General features: G+C 44.7%; 1 protein-coding gene and 1 long non-coding RNA gene across 2 annotated transcripts in view; one reads left to right on the top strand and one right to left on the bottom strand.

The window, feature by feature from the left end:
* Nucleotides 1–8,928: 8,928 nt before the first annotated feature.
* LOC310840729 lies at nucleotides 8,929–15,396 on the bottom strand. Its single transcript, XR_014562054.1, has 3 exons — nucleotides 11,009–15,396; nucleotides 9,768–9,843; nucleotides 8,929–9,292 (listed from the first exon to the last, which is right to left on the bottom strand). It is a non-coding gene; the product is annotated as an uncharacterized lncRNA (long non-coding RNA).
* Nucleotides 15,397–15,538: 142 nt separating this feature from the next.
* Nucleotides 15,539–17,619, top strand: part of HPCAL1 (hippocalcin like 1) — a 72,325-nt gene continuing 70,244 nt past the window's right edge. The window contains exons 1-2 of the mRNA XM_083730889.1: nucleotides 15,539–15,753; nucleotides 16,095–16,326. The gene's annotated coding sequence lies outside the window, so the exon portion shown is untranslated. The remainder of the gene's footprint in view (nucleotides 15,754–16,094; nucleotides 16,327–17,619) is intronic.

The raw sequence follows: 17,619 nt of genomic DNA on the forward strand, positions 1-17,619 counted from the left end.
ATCATTCAGAACAAAAAGCTCCTAAATATAACCATGCAAAGTAACAGTTTATACAGCATTTTTTATTTGCAGACCTCATATTCTTCAGTACACAAAATCATACTGAAGAATGCAAGTGTCATTCCATTTGCTTCCCCAAAAACCAAACTCTTTCAAGAGTTGCCATGAGGATGGATGATTACTATATTAATTTATATTTCCTGTTCGCACTACAACTTATATTTGTTTATATTCTGCAGTCAATTCCATTACAATATTATTGGGTGATCCTATGGTCCATCTATGCTAGGAGCAGATCTGTTTGCTATCAGCAAACCACAATCTGAAGCGATGTTTGCTTACAGATCTTGATTTGTTTTAACAATTACATGTGAACGCAAAAATTGAGTTATGGGGACCTTATCCTTACCAGTGACCCACTGCAAATGTCCAAAGCAGCTAGACAAGGGCTGGTCCTACCATTAGACAGAGTGATCACCTCGGGCAACCAATATGGGGTTTCATAAAAGAGCACCAAATTACTGTATTTTTACTCCTAGGAAGGGACACTGCCTCAGGTGCCAAAATAACTTGCCCAGCCATAGGCGCTGTGTGCCTTGACTTGATGACGGGGCCATGCTGTTCTGCCTCAGGCAGCAAAATATATTGGGTATATTTTGTTAAGCCTACTTAAATATATTGGGTATATTTTGTTAAGCCAAGTGTTAACTCTACTTAAACATGAAGGCAGCTGAGGAGAGTAACAAGCAGAGTAAGGCTCCCACTCTGGACATGGGTGGTGCTGTGGTTTAAACCACTGTCCCACTTGGACTTGCCGATCGGAAGGTCGGCAGTTCGAGGCCCTGCAACGGGGTGAGCTCCCTTTGTTCAGTCCCAGCTCCTGCCTACCTAGCAGTTCGAAAGCACGCAGTGCAAGTAGATAAATAGGTACCACTCCAGAGGGAAGGTAAACAGTGTTTCCGTGCACTGCTCTGGCTTTGCCAGAAGCGGCTTAGTCATGCTGGCCACATGACGCAGAAAAACTGTCTGAAGAAGCTGACAAACGTCAGCTCCCTCGGCCTGTAAAGCGAGATGAGTGCCGCAACCCCAGAGTCGTTCACGACTGGACTTAACTATCAGGGGTCCCTTTACTTTTACCTTTAAGGCTCCCACCCTATCTGCTAACCATCATGGGACCAACCAGGCACACTGCTGAAAGAGCCAAGGCTTCTCCTGACCCAAATCAGATGTGTGACAATCCTGTTTCTCCCTCCTCCCTCCAATCACTAGGTAGAAAAACTATCATGCCCTAGGATTCCTGTAGATAAATAAGTTGTGCCTCCCCTTCTAATTTTTTTTTTAAATAAAAAAATGAAGTTGGGAGACTGTTCCATACAGTTGTATTGTAACTTTTATCCTGGTCCTAAGGTAGGTCCTTATTTCCGAAAGAGGCATGTCTATTCCATTATGTTTTCTCTTTATGGGTAATATATCTTCCTTAGATCTGAGTGTTCTTCTGCCTCGTGCTATAATTATCCTAAATTATACTTTTCCCCCTAACTCCATCCTCCGATGGATAGGTTTTTTTAAAAATAGGTCTTTGAATAAATTATTCAGGCTGCTGAAGCTTGCTGCTGCTTTTTTTCCACTTGCTCTTATGGACTGCAGTGCTTTTAACTAATGTGAATTGATGTACGCTTGGCGCACGCTTGGATTTTCCACACGGTAGAAAGAGAGTGAGCTACCTTTTGTTTCCCTCATCGCCAGCACCTGCATGCTGCACTATTGTCTTTCGAGCCTCCTCACTCTCTAATGCTGGGAGCCGTTCCATTTTACTGTCCCAAGACCAAGAGATGTCCAAATTCTTTTTCTTTGCCCTTTTTGAAATCGTCTCATTCTTCTGGTGAGGTTTTGGGTATTAGTGAGAGGGAACAAGATGTATGGGGTGCTGTTAAGGAAGTACAATTCAGCCCGATCTAAAGACCCCCTTTTGCATATATTCAAGGTTCAACTATAAAAATTACAAAATGTTATAAAAAATATGTGTTGTGACTAGGAATGATGGAGAACGTCAATTAAGTTCACATTTAAAGCCAAATGTATCAAATTCACACATCCTGAAACAATATGAGAGCCTAAACACAGCCATCCTTTGAAATTTGCATGTCACCAAATTTTGAGATGCAATTCTCCAACCAATGAGTGTTTACAAAAATGCACATATTGCACACAGAAATGCATATGTTTCTGCAAATAACACAGAGAAATGCATTATATTAGGACAAATTGCTAGCGATTGTGTCCATTTGTCTAAACAACATACAAAATGAGTTTATTGGGAGAAATTCGCAGTAAAATGCTGAAGAATTTTCAGGAGGTGTTCTTTAAAAAAAAAATTGCAAATTGGTGCAGAAATGCAAAGAACTGAATTTAAGATTGAAAACATAAGAAACAGAGAGAACTGAATTGGCAGCTCCTTTCTTCCCTAGTTGTGATTAATATATGTGTCATAATCATCTGAACATTTATAGCATCTCTGCAGTATAAGATTGCTAGATATAATTACCTCACTGTCATTGATTTTTATGAAATCATCTTTCCAACTGAAGAACAACTCTAATAAAGTTTCTCAAGTCAATCTACTCTTTCTAGTCCAACCTATTCTGTTTGCAGCACCAAACGAAAACAGCTGCAGGAACACTTTTCATTGGAACTGTAGGTGGAAAGGTATGGTAGGCAAGGCCAAATCCATCTTCCAAGACAAGCTTATTTGGTCCCTAGGAACCCTACCATTTTGAATCAAAATAAGATATTTAAACCTATCCAACATCCCATGAACTACGGTTATGTTTAAGGGGGCATGCGCAGTGCAGGAGAGGCTGAGCCAGAGCAAACAGGAATAAAGCAGGAAGAGCAAACAGTCTCCCATGCATTTGCGGGGTAATTTACTGAGGTTTTGAGGTGTTATTTACTGAGGCCAAATCTTACCAGAAAATAGCAACAGCCTGAAAGCACCCAAAGTGGCTGAGTGTGACTTACAGAAGTGATTGAGAGCAGCGTAGAATGTAGCAGTGGAAAAAAAGAATGACCGCAGCTGAGATAATAAGACTGCAGCAATGATGTAAGATGGTTTCAGAACAGCTAAGTGGGTGGTCATGTGTATGACACAAACAGCAGTGGGACTTCTGTGCTATTTTGAGCACGGGATAAGCTTTAGAATTGGGCTGAGGGTGCAGTCCTGGTCAGGGCAAAATGGTGGGTGAATAGAGTGAGCGTTTGCTTTGGCACTAGTGGATTGTTCTCGCTCTCTCCCTCTCTCTGGTATTTGAGCTAGTAAACATTTTTATCCTATTTGCAAGGTTGAAGTATAAATGGCTACTTCATGCTTGCACAGTTATAAAAAAAAATGATGCAACATGAGAATCAGTCAGCCATAACACGATCTGTGTGAAAACAAGCAAAGGAACTCTTTCTGCCAAATGCTTTGATTCTTGGAATCTTATCGCTTCAGACTGTTTTTTCCCCCTTCCTCTTTTCTTTTCTTGTTTTGATAATAAATAGGAAATTAATCTTGCTATCGGGAAAGCAGTTTCAGGCCAAACAGAGCTCAAGTAAAAGTGGACTTGTGCCTGAGCATTATACGAGCCTACAAAGATCAGAATAACCTGGTCACACTAAATATTAAAGGAGCCAACAATTGCAAATGGAGCAGAGGAACTGGATGCACACTATACATTGAAAGCACATGGCTTCCCTCAAAGAATCCTGGGAACTGTGGTTTATTGACTACAGAGCTACCATTCCAGGCACTCTTAATAAACAGGATTCTTGATGAGGGGGAGGGGAGCCACATGCTATCAATCTATGATGTGTACACAGCCACATTCAACTTGAAGACAAAAGTGGTGTGTGGACAGAATGAACATCAGGCCAACTGAACTTGTTTATTATTTTTACAGTTCCTTTGATGAGAAGGGGATGCAGGTCACCCTGTCCTAGAAGTGGCCTTTGCAAAATTAGTTTCAGGTTATGGTCCTAGTGAATTACAGGCAGTCCAATTATATGCATGCCTACTCAGGAGGAAGCCCTTTTGAGTTCAGTGAGGCTTACTCCCAGAAAAGTAGATACAAGGATTACAGCCTGAAAGATTGCTATCCCATTTTTAGTGACACACCAGTTAAGTGAGCCGGTGGAAGTCATGCAGTAAGTCTTAGTTGGGAAGGCAAATTGGAACAATATCTATTTCACACCTCATATTTATTTTTCATTTCAAAGATAACACTATTTTCTATCGCGGTTGGTTTTTCTTTTTGCTGTCACTGTGGAATCTTTGCCGAATGCAAGCAAAATTGCATTCTGTGACGATACGCTTACATGGGAGAGATAACCAGAGTCTGCATTCTATTCAGATACTTTGGTGCCATGTTCATTAAATGGATACAAAACAGGTGTCACCCGGCACTTAATATGAAAGAGTAATGCAGCTAAGGATTTGGGAGATACCCATCTAGCAACTTTTTATTATTATTCTTTTCTTCCTGCCTGTCAGCCAACACAAACAGAGGGAAATCCATAGACGGTGCATAAAAGGCACTCGGCTATGTGAATATTATTTGATGTTAAATATGATACCTAGCATCACTCATGACACAATGGGATCTTTCAGCAGATTTGCATATAAGCTATGAGCTGGCCTGATGTTTTCTCATATTTGTGTGATACACGGTAAGGCAAGTCAACTGTGAATGAAACTGTTGTCTGTTGCCTGCCTGATCCTGTGTGGAAACCAGCTGAAACAGAGAACACTGCAACATGTTTTTGAGGTTTTGGCATGCTTTATTTTATTCGGGGTGTCCAAGGTTGCTCCGATTAAGTGATCCATAAACACAGCAATGCAACCAGTTTGGTTTGATTGTGGTGAAGTGGCTGATCTGGTGTGTATTATTGAGACCTGGGGTTTCTGACCTTCCCAGTTGAACCCACCTGAGTATTCAGTGCAGCAGCAGTCAAGGTCAGAAGGAGAGGGAAGGGGCGTAGCAGTGATCCATAAAATTTCCATCATTCTCACCAGGAGGCCAATCCATCAGGAAGCTGAATTCAAGAGTTTGTATTTGGTGTTGGGAAGCAAGGACAGAACCAATATCTTGTTGGTATACTGAGTCAGTCCCTGACTGACCTGGCAGAGGAGATCTCTGCTATGGTGTTGGAGAATCCCAGGACTGAATTTGAAGGGATTCTTTATTCTTTTCTACCTTTTTATTAGGCTGTAAGGGATGCCGTATCTCCAACTATATGAAACTACTATATGAAACTATATGTAACACTGCACCCCATGCGGCGCCGTCTCGCCTTGGTGCCACTCAGTGTGGGTGAACCAATCATGAGCCCCTAAATCCACCTCTGGGCTGGAGGAAATCAAATTATTTTGCTGATGATGTCACAATGCTTTGTCTGGCTTGTTGAAGTCATGGACCAGAAGGTCCACAACTATCAATGAGGGAAAAGAAGATGAAAAATGGCAGGATCCAAGGAAGCAAAAGGGCACCAACTGGAATTGGAACAAAGCAAATGTTCAGTGCTGTGGATTTCTTCTCATAATTTGTTGGGCTGCATCAAATATGCCACGTTTGAAGTGAAAGTCAAAACGGAAAAAAGATTGGCACAGCCTACAACCGGTAGATCTCACACAACCCTCAGATCAATTTCCTAATCTCTGTGTACCTTGCATTTCCTCTGCCCTCACATATTTGGCTCTTCATATCTCCTAACTTTCCATTACACGTTCAATTGTTTATGGTATTCACAAGCTACTTTGCAGGCAAACCTCACAAAGTAGTTAACATAAGGTTATTATGACAAGAAACACTTTTTTTAAAAAAAAAAGTTACAAGTTAAAATGAGAAAGATCACTGCAAATGCTTCTTCTCCATCCCCTCAGAAAACCCTTGGGGTGACAGTTGGAGGACAGTTAGAGGAGGAGGAGGGAGCTGGAGATGGACAGCAGCATCTAGCCATACTCTTTATTTTCTTCTCCATGCTTCAGGAGCCACACATAGAAATGTTGTAAAAGCTAAGTTGCCCTATAAAGCCCAGCAGCCATTGCCATAAAGCATATAAACAGGTCTCAAAAAATCCCAGGCATTTTGTCACTCAGCTCGTAAAAACAACAACAACCAATGTTGGAAGCTAAGGATGTTTACTCCCCTCCATCCACCTCACATATCTGCACTGGGTTTCTGCTAGTTATGGATTCCTGTTACCCCTCCAAGTAGGCATGGCCTCCAGGCCTCCAGAAATAGGAACAGCCATTTCAGGGAGAAGGGGCCAAAACTGGTATCTTCCCCCCACCCCCCTGGTGGCATCTTTTTATGAAATGATTTAGAAGAGAAAGAAAGAGGAAGCTGCCTCCTACGAACATTACTCTGGAAAAGGCACCCAAGAGGAGAGCGCAAAATATGGCCTGAAGCACAACATCAAAAAAACGAAGATCATGGCCACTGGGCCCATCACCTCCTGGCAAATAGAAGGAGAAGAAATGGAGGCAGTGAGAGATTTTACTTTCTTGGGCTCCATGATCACTGCAAGATGGTGACAGCAGCCACAAAATTAAGAGACGCCTGCTTCTTGGGAGGAAAGCAATGACAAACCTAGACAGCATCTTAAAAAGTAGGGACATCACCTTGCCAACAAAGGTCCGTATAGTAAAAGCTATGGTTTTCCCAGTAGTGATATGTGGAAGTGAGAGCTGGAGCATAAAGAAGGCAGATCGCCGAAGAATTGATGCTTTTGAATTATGGTGCTGGAGGAGACTCTTGAGAGTCCCATGGACTGCAAGAAGAACAAACCGATCCATTCTTAAGGAAATCAGCCCTGAGTGCTCACTGGAAGGACAGATCGTGAAGCTGAGGCTCCAATACTTTGGCCACCTCATGAGAAGAGAAGACTCCCTGGAAAAGACGCTGATGTTGGGAAAGATGGAGGGCACAAGGAGAAGGGGACAACAGAGGATGAGATGGTTGGATAGTGTCTTTGAAGCTACAGACATGAGTCTGACCAAACTGCGGGAGGCAGTGGAAGACAGAAGTGCCTGGCGTGCTCTGGTCCATGGGGTCACGAAGAGTCGGACACGACTAAACGACTAAACAACAACAACAAACTCAAACCTTGGGACAAAAAACAGGCAGAGGCAGCCATTTCAGACGTGCAACTTGACAGAAATAATTTGGAAGGCAGGAGTTCTGAAGTAGTTGAAAACATCCACAGCTAAGCAAATAAAAACAGTTCTGCTTCTTTGCTTTCTCTAGCAACCTTATACATATCACCTTTGTGCCTTTCTTTCAAAACAGAAGCAATAAGCTTCTGCTGCTCAACAAAAAGGATTTTTGCTACCCATTTCCTGAGAGCCTCGTCGGCACTTTTGATTTCTTTCCTGCTGGGTTACTTTTGGCTTCTTCTCTTGGCCGCCACTCACCCACCCCTCATAAAGCAGAGCTGGTCCTGCAGCAGCTTGAAGCTCCTCACCTGATCACCAAGAGCCAGCACAACTCCTTTGTTTATATCATTTGAACATTTGCAGAAGCAGCATCATTAGATCAGAAGCAGTGGCTTACATCTCAGCTCCTTGCTGGCCCAGGAAGGCCTTCTCCAGAAAAGTACAAAGAGCCTATCTGGCACCCACTCTCAATAGAAGTGGTCACAGAGCTCACTCTAAACCTCTTGTTGGCTGGCTGTGAGTGTGAGTGTGTGTGTGTATCTTAGGGTTAGCAGATGTCACCAGTTCCTGGGGACAGTCCCCGTATTTGCAAATCTGTCCCTGGGAAACGTGGCAGCGGCAGCCTCAGGAGCCCAGAGCCAACCTGGTAGCGCAGTTGGCTCTGACTGGCTTCAGGAGCTGCTCGCTGCTGTGGTGCCCACCATTTTTCCTTGCCGGAGCTTCTGGCGAGGAAAAATGGCGGACACCATGGCAGCGAGTAGTTCCTGAAGCCAGTCAGAGCCAACTGCACTACCAGGTTGACTCTGGGCTGCTGACTGCCGCTGCCACTGCCTAAGGGGAACTGGGGACGTCTGGCAGTACAGATCTCCTGCCCCCTACCCCCTTCATTTTGACTGAACAGGGCAGGCTCGCGGGTTGTGGGCGGGTGGCTGTTTCCCAGTTTTTTAAAAACTCTGTGCATTTATGTTTCAGAGGGTGCAAAGAAGGGCTTTGCACCTTTATACAATATGCATGTGTGCTTGGGCCCAGGGTCTTTTGCCTCACTATCCCCACTACTGACCCCCTTTTGCTACTCAGCTTCAAAAATTTTTTAAAAAACATGTCCCCAGATTCATTGAAAAAAATCTGGCAACTGTAGTGTATCTCTGTGTTTATATATTATTCCAGTGAGGCAGGGCAGTTGCCCTCTGTTGCCCATTCCCCCTGCAGATACTCATGATTTCAGGTTAGCCCAAGTTTATACCTACAAATTGGAGAATGGAGCCCAGCCATGCTATTTTGTTTCCAGACCAGTTTATGAGTGAATTGGAATGGCAACGTCAAGCATTACTCAGCACTGATGGTTTTTATCAGAATGTGTTTGTTGTGTTATCTTACAAAAGCCCTTAGGGATGGGCATACTTTCTATTTTCAATACTGTCACAATTTCTTATCACTGAACTGAAAAAGCATTTTTCTTTTTCTTTTTTGTGAGCAACTTTATGGCTTGGTCTTATCATATATTCATACTTCCGCATGACAGTGTCCCCCAGGGCACTTTCACACAAAAGTCAGGACTGAAATGCAACCTATTTTCTTTGTCTAGCTGTGCAAGTCTGTATCTCACGTGTGTCATGCTGGGTGCATGAAAAAATACACAACGGTGGCTATTCTGAGAACTTGGGGAGGGAAATGAGGCAGGCAGACATTCTCAGGAAGGCAACTGTGGACTATAAAGCATTACCACGAACACTGTATTTTCTGACTGACAATCTTTTACGCTGTGGATAATGTGGAGTTAACTAAAAACATTACAGCTTAACATGGATCTGTTAACATTTGGTGAATCTCACAGAATCTGTGGGAGTTTGTAGAGATGTGCTTCAGGTATGATACGATAATAAGACCCATTGAGACTCTACTGTTAACTAATTCACTATCATGCATATTTAACTTGCCGTGAGAAGCAGCTGGTTTTCTGGGGGAGGAGAAATAAACACAACACATCTGCTCCTGTAACCAGATCTTAAACATATTCAGTTGTAAGCAAGCCCCATTCATTTCAGTGGAATTTACATCCAAACAACATGCTTGTCTCTGCTTGCAGATGGAAATTTTGAGCTGAAGGGAAATAAAAATGAAAATCCCACTAGCTGTTTCTCATCTGCTGTCAAACAAATGACTATTCAGAAATCCCGCCTGCCTTTAGCTTAACTGATAAACTACAGCTAGACACCAATTCTTCTTGCACTAAACTAACCTTTGCTGTCTGATCAAAAAATCCACATATTCAACTAGCATCTCAAAGACCTATTTATGTATACTCTAAGCCCAGGTTAGCAATCCGGAGGGATCAGGAAGTGCTGAAGAGCCGAACTGAAATGGGCAAAGGTTCAAGTATCAGCATCTGCCAGCAACAAATGTCAGGCATTTTGTTAATTTACACTGAATACTCATCTAGTTCTATTATTCCAGGAAATTATTGTCCTGCAGAAGAAAATGGTGCTTTTAGGACAGACTTCCTTGAGATTTCCCCAAACACCACCATTAAAGATGAATGCTTTTGACTTCATTGCACTAAAAGTGGGTTGATTACCTCAGCTGGTGATGCTACTTGGCATGCATTTGAAATACCCCAGAGTATCTTCCTTTAAGAATTTTGCATGAGCAATCTGAAAGTAGGAAGAATGATCATTGCAGAATTTGATCAGACGGTAGTAGTGAAGATGTGATTAAAAAGTGGCAACCCCCCCCCCCCAAAAAAACCCATTTCATTCTTTTTGAGGTCAAAACCCAGGTCTTCTGCTAACTGTACATTTGGCAGGAAACCACAATCTACACCAGTTGCCAAATAATGTACAATACATGTGCTTGAAAATACATGTATGTTTTTACGTATACTGCACATTTCTTAAAGAGCAGCTTGGCTCTCTCATTTACATGAAGCCTGCCTAGGATGACTGCTGCACTGTAATTATTTTGGTGAATATAGGAGGACCAGTTGGTTCACATGCGTGGAGTCAATGGACCAGTGCACACGAAGAGGTGGCTGACTCAGTTAAACCATAGTGACTCCTTCAGTTTGCAAATGAATTAGCTGGTTAGTCAAATACAGTGGTACCTCGGGTTACATACGCTTCAGGTTACATACGCTTCAGGTTACAGACTCTGCTAACCCAGAAATAGTACCTCGGGTTAAGAACTTTGCTTCAGGATGAGAACAGAAATCGTGCTCTGGCCACGCAGTGGCAGCAGGAGGCCCCATTAGCTAAAGTGGTGCTTCAGGTTAAGAGCAGTTTCAGGTTAAGAACGTACCTCCAGAACGAATTAAGCATCTAACCCAAGGTACCACTGTAAAAGGGGCAGGACGCTATAGAGATTTGGAATTAGAGGGACTCCCCAAAACATTATTTCCTGCAATCTGTATAGCAATGCTTAAACAGAAACTGGATTGTGTGTAACTCTTCTATATCTGTAGTTCACGCCATGTGTCACCCCCATGAACACATATACTTTAGTGTTTACCATGGAAACAGTGGTTGACACATGATCAATGCATGCAGCATGTGGGTGTGATGGATCACCATCTATGGATTCAAGAAGAAATCCCTTTTCCTTGCCCACATCAACTAGCCAGTGTGTGTGTTCTGTAAGAATTCAGAAAATGACATGCAGGATCAAACAAACAAGAAGGAAAAGCCAAAAGACATTCATTTTACATTACTAATAACAAGAAGAACAAGCAATAGATCCAAGAGCCTTTAACCGAAAAGCATGCTCTTCTAGTGATTAAATCCAACCTCATTTGTTCATACAACAAAATTCTATTAATATTACCATTGTTGGGAAACACACGGGCAAACAGCCATTCATGGAGAGGTCCCTGCTGGCTAATCTGTCCGATCTTATCCTGGCTTGCCAACAGCTTCAACTCACAACTCTAGAAGAAATATAACAAGAAGGTATTGGAACAAAACTTAGAGAAGGTGGCCAGTTTCTTTTTCTCTGTAGCTACTACAATAAGGTTATATAATGATCTTCCCTTTTAAATACCTGACTTTCCTCCAATTTGGTGTATACTTATTTTAAAATAAGCCCTAAAATAAGCCTAATGGGTTCAGTGGAGCTTACTTCATAGGATTAGGCTTCATTTCTGGTATCTCTCTTTTATACACTTTCAAAAAAAATAAAAATCTAATGGTTACACAATAAAGAACCTAGAAATTCATTAAAATCAAACCAGGCTCTATAACCTCCATTTTCCCTGTTCCTCTGCCCTGGCTCTTGATGGTATACAGCCAAACAGTTCTCCTTTTCAAGATTAGTCTTGGCATAATTCCTAGGATCAGCTCTTAGCTATAGCTACTTCTGCCAAATAATCACAATATTAGTACTGAGTGCTCTTGATTATATACAACAGTTTAGATTGCTCTAATTTTAGAAAATGAGGGATAGTGCAGATGTTTGGCTTGTGTAGTTTGAAAATTATTCTCTCCAGTGATTCTTTGATAGTCGCATGTATGCTCCACGTGCTAAATTATTTTGCAAGAGGGCATTACCGTAATTTGCAAGAAGACACTTTTCAATTAAGGGTTGCATTCAGCTATTTTTTTAAGAATTGCATTAACCTTAGTTGTGCCTATTAACTTTGTTGGGTCTACTCTGAGTGCCACTAGTATAGGATTTGTACAAAAAGTTTTTGCACAAGAAAATTTTCTGAGACTGGGGTTATTGGGGTGCATATAAACAACTGAAAGCAAACATCCCCTTCCGAGAGGTGGTCCTAACAAATGTCAGGTTTTATATAAAATTTGTTTCTGACAGAAGTTTCATTAGATGATTTCATGCCTTTCAAGGTGCACCTGAAGCCCCGCAGACCTGTGCAAAGTCTCCTCATGTTATCTTTCTGTCCATACAACAGCTATAATAAATTGTAGGTTGTGCTGCCAGAGAGGAAAGCCAGCAATGTGTGCAGGGTGAAGGGGCACAAATCATACCATATTTCCTTCTGAGTGCTGCTTCATAGATAAGTATAGAGAGGACTGCTACTGACTCGCCTTACAGGATTATTGCAATTCCAAAGCACAACTGAGGGCTGCTCGGCAAGGAGGTATGCAGGCCTTCACAACAAGCCTGCGTATATGAGGCTGAGTTAGCTTGTAGACAACCTGTTTATTGAGCATTCATCATTTGCACAAGTTTGTGGGAAGGTTAGACAATATTACCTGTTTAGTGAACATTTATTCTGATTTGTTTGTAGGGGAGCTATAAGACATTGTATCAAGCAATTGTTACCACACACTTTCCCGTCACTTTCCTTACTGCAAAAAGTCTGATTTTGACAGGGAGCGAGGGAAGTGGGTCTGTTATACCGGCGCACCAAATCCACTTTAATTAAGCAATGTGGATTTGCTAGTAGGTAAAGCTAAAAGGTAAATGACCCTGGACGGTTCAGTCCATTCAAAGGCGACTATGAGGTTGTGCCGCTTATCTCGCTTTCAGGCCAAGGGAGCCGGCATTTGTCCACAGACAGCTTTCCAGGTCATGTGGCCAGTATGACTAAACCGCTTCTGGTGCAACGGTACACCATGATGGAAGCCAGAGCGCACAGAAACACTGTTTACCTTCCTGCTGCAGCGGTTCTTATTTATCTACTTGAACTGACATGCCATTGAACTGCTAGGTTGGCAGAAGCTGGGACAGAGAAATGGGAGCTCACTCTGTTGCCAGGATTCGAACCACGAACCTTCCAATTGGCAAGCCCAAGAGGCTCAGTGGTTTAACCCACAGCACCACCTGTGTCTGCTAGTATGTGAGCGGGAGACAGAGGAAATGTGTCACTGTTAATTCTCCTTGACCTCTCAGCAGCTTTTGATACAATTGCCTGAAGTGTCCTTAGGGGTGGTTGGCACCGCTTTGTGGAGGTTGCAGTCCTACCTGGATGGACATTTCCAAAGGGTGATGCTTGGGGGGTGCTCTGCAGCCTCACGGCACCTTCAATGTGGTGATAAGAGGGTGATAAGAGAAACATTTTTGCCTGGTGCCTAAATATATGCTGGCTCCAGTGACTGAACTCGTCAAGCAGATCTATATCTATATCTGTATCATCTATATCTATATATTTATCTAAACAGTAAGATGATCCTTCAAGTAAACTAGTTCCAAGCTGTTGAGAGCTTTTATATACTAATAGTAACACCTTAAATTTGGTCCAAACTGTCAGCTAGCGCAGATCTCTGATTTATGCAGTCAGATGGTAAGGTGTCTATTCTTTGATTCAGTGTTCTTAGCATCAAATTGCCAGCCTGCCCGCCCCCATAATTTAATCCAGATTTACCCTTTCCAGGAAAAATACAGTTAGGGGTGCTTCCAGGTAATCTGTTTATTCATTCTGATTTGTTTGCAGGGAGCTTAAATGCTGTGGCTATTTAATTCCTTCCGATTCGTTTGCAGGATAATGTGTCAAAGCAGGTATTACCTCACACTTTCTAGTGCAGTTATAACAAGTCTGATCTGTTGAGAAAGCGAGTTTGTTGTGCGAGACCTCCCAATCAGCTACAACAGCAGAACCTGACTCTGCCAGTATATTACCAAATCCCACTCAAAACGAGTGACAGTCTGGAAGCACCCTAAGTTGAGAAAAAGACCTGTTGCCAACCACCCATTTTCAATAGCTGACCAACCCTTTACAATATTAAGCCCCCTTCTGGAAGCCACATAGGATATTGCTTAACAACTAGGGAGATCTGAGTTCTGATCCTCAGCTAAACTTAAGAGAGCTTTTGGACAGAAGCTTAATATTTTAAGGGAAGTCTGGATACCACAGGCAAGTGGTTGGCAACAGGTTTGGGGTTTTTTTAATTTATGAGATTTTCCCCAGGAAAGTTGTTCGTCTAGGGATTAAGCTGGGTGGGCAGAAATATTGCTACAGTGGCAAAATAGGTCAGTGCATCTGACTGTTAACCAGTGGTTGGAGTCCACCCAGAGATGGCTGTGGACACGATCCCTGTATCGCAGAGTATTGGACTAGATGACCCTCAGGGTCCCTTCCAATTCCATGATTCTGCAAAAATATATAAAATAAAATGTGTATGCAGGAAGAACCCACACCCCACAATAAACACCCTGTAAACCCCAGCGTTCCAAGACTACCCACCATGCTAGTCTTGTGTTTCCTGATGTCTTTCCACTTAATGATTTCAGGGCCAACTCGCCCATGAAGTGGATGGAGGCAGCTGCTTCAGGCAGCGAAACCGCAAGAGGTGGCATGCAATCTGCCCTGTTGCTGGCAGAGAAGCGACAGTGGCACCAGTGGCTTTCAGTGTGAGATCTTGCAAGATCTCCCTGAAATTTCATTAGATCTTATGCACTCCACAGGATCTCACCAGAACCTGTTGCCACCACTGTGCAACCCAGGTAATGGAGGTTTGGGCGGAGGTTGAGCAAGGCATGGCACTTTCCCTGATTTTCTTCAGGTAGCAAAACAGGACACGCTGCCCTCGCATAACTTATCATTTCCCTTTTGTTGTTTGGCTGCTTCTTTTTTTCACCGTGAAACACGGTGGAGTGGAGTGGGAAGCAAACATGTAAACCAGGGATGGGGAACAATCCTCATCCACGATATGTGTCATTGCCTGTGGTACCTTCCTCAACCTGGTGCCCTGCAGATGGTATTAGACTACTACAGCTCCCATCATTCTTGACCTCTGGCCATAGTAGCTGGATGTGATGCGAGTGGAGAGTTAAAAACATGGAGAGAAGGGGAAGGAATGACGACAACAGATTTCCCATCCTTATCAACAACTGAGGGTGTGATGTTGCACGTGAGCTGCAATAGAAAGGCTAACCGCTGTACTGCAGAAGCGTTTCTGTTTTAATTTGCCTTGCAGAATGTTAACTTGAAACCGTCGTCCTTACACTGAACGGGCACAGCTCAATAAAGAAGCATCATTAATAAGGATTCAGGGGTAACAGGGCATGGACTGATATAGAATCATAGAACAGTGGAAGGGAACCCAAAGGATCATCCAGTCGAACTCCTGCAATGCAGGAGTAAGCGGCTATCCCATAATACGAGATCAAACCTGCAACCTCGGCGTTATCAGCACTGTGCTGTGCTCTGTCTAGCCTACTGAGCTATCCAGCTGGCAACCTTAACGAGCGAGGAAGCTACAGCCGTTTGCGCTGGGACTCCGAGGCAACGCAGCTGCCTCTGCACGGAGTCGAAAGCAGCCGGGCTTCTTCCTGGGCGCGAGCCGAGCTCACGCTGCCGCCCCCTCCGCCCGCTTCCTTGCACATTTGCTTTCCCACGCGGGCAGCGGCGGCGCACCAACTCCCCTCCGCCCTACACTCGAGCGGCGGCAGCGAGTCACTTTTGTTTTTCTCGGGACTTCCTCGCAACTTCCTCCCCGCCGTCGGGCTGGGCAGCGTGGTATCTGCGGGGCGTGGAGGGCGATACCAAGCGCGGCGCAGCAGCGGGAGGCGCCAACTCGCTCCGAGCCCCAACCCGGCCGCTTGGCAGAGCCGCGCTGCCCCGTCCCTGCAGGCGAGCCCTCCCGCGGCGGAGGAGACACGGAGGGCAGGTGAGGAGAAGGCGACGCGGAGCGGGCGCGCGGGAGCCGAGAGCCGCCTTGCTAAGCCGCTACCCCTCCCGGGGCGCGCGTGGTCCGCCCCCTAATCCAATATGAGCGCGGCTTCTTTTCCCCGTCGGGCGTAAACCAGCGCGGAGGCTGCGAGCAGCTCCCGAGGGCTCGGCGCGCGGTAGTGCTTGGCTGTGCGCGCTATGGGGAAGTGAGCGCTGCTGGGCGCACGGCCCTTTTTACGCGCCTGGCAACTTCGGTCTCTCAGACGCACTTTTCTTTCTCTCTATCTTCCTCCGCTTCCTCCTCCCCTCCCTTCACTTGGGCCGCTCGTTTCCTTTCAGGCTGCATCTGCTGCTGCCGCCGCTGCCTCCTCGCCCTTCCCGCTCTCCCTCGCAGGCTCCCTTCCTCGCCGACGCCGAGGCGCGGCTGCAGCTGCGAGGGAGCAGAAGCCAGCCAGCCAGCGAAAGGCGGACTCGCCCGTCGCAAGCAACTCCCACCTTCCCGGTCGGTCTCGGGGCCCCACCGCGCCTTGCGAAGAGCGAGGAAGAAGAGCGCGCAGCAGCCGCGAGTCCGGTAAGGGGGCTTGGGAGCGGGCTGGCGGGGTCTTCGTCCTCTCTCGGCTCGGTTGTTTTCTGGAGCAGCCTCTCCCTCGCCAAGGCGACTCTTTGAACCGAATGGGGAACTTTCCTTGGTTTTGCAGCCATGTCACGGGACTCGAACCCGAGGCATTGCATTTTTGCAGGTATCCTCGCGCAAAAAAAGAGAGATGCGCAGACTCGTAAGACGAGGCGGGGTTGACCGCTATGGAGCGAGGTGTGTTCTCACAAGCCTCTGGGCCAACTTGAATTAATGTGACCAGTTCGGGGAGAAAAGAGCTTTACACCCTTCTCAGGCTGCCTTCTAGGATTCCCGGCAGCAGCTTTTATTCCACCCCCACCCCGGTGTGTGCTTGGTTTCAATTCATTTTGCAACAACGCTGTGGTGTTTTTGGCTGCCGCTTTGTGATTCGTGGTTGTTGAGGCAAACTCCTACATTTCTCTCTTTCCTGAGAGAGACTTGGTTCACTAGGGAGATGAACGGCTCTTCCAACTTCGTCCTACATACATCGGGGTGGTGGGGGAAACCTGTGGCCCTCCCGATGTTATTGGGACTACAACTCCCATCACTCCTGACCCTTGAACGTGCTGGCTGGAGCGAGTTGGAGAGGCATATAGGTTCCCCACCCCTTATAGACGCCAGTACTTGGGGTACTTTCTCTACCCCTCCCCCATCCCCTGCTTTCTGAAAGGTGACAGTCCTTTGCTTTGGGCTGTAGGAAATAGAAATGTGTGGTATTTTTGTGACTATGAGCATGCAAGCTGTCCCATGCCGCAAAAGAATACTAGCGTTAAAGTTATTCAGTACCCACAAGGCTTGTGTTAAGGGTAGTTAATATTTGACTGGTCAATGTACAAATGCATAAATATTAAGCTGCTACTAACTTCAAAACAAAGACTCCTAGCTGCTGTTCTCCAAACTGTCTTGTCAAAACCTCTTGCCCCCCCCTTAAAACACAGATCTTGACTTCTTCCAGATGTGTATATTGATAAGAGAGACAGTTATAAATCTAGGGTTTGTGAAGGAAATTTCAATGAACCCTTGTAAACTGTTTCTGGTTGAATTGGCTAGATAGTTTATGGAGACAACATACTTGAGCTTCTGAAAAGATCTTTGACATTTGGAGTTTCTTAGGGAATGACGTGTAAAATAATCCACTTGTCCTTTTCAAACAACTTTCCATACAAACAGATTTAACGACAGAATAAGCAGCAAAATGTAACCTGTCAGTATCTGAAATAACACTCTCCTCTCCTCGTGAGTTTGCAT

Source organism: Podarcis gaigeae (genome assembly GCF_964106915.1).
Source record: "Podarcis gaigeae genome assembly, chromosome: 3".
NCBI classification, from domain to species: domain Eukaryota; kingdom Metazoa; phylum Chordata; class Lepidosauria; order Squamata; family Lacertidae; genus Podarcis; species Podarcis gaigeae.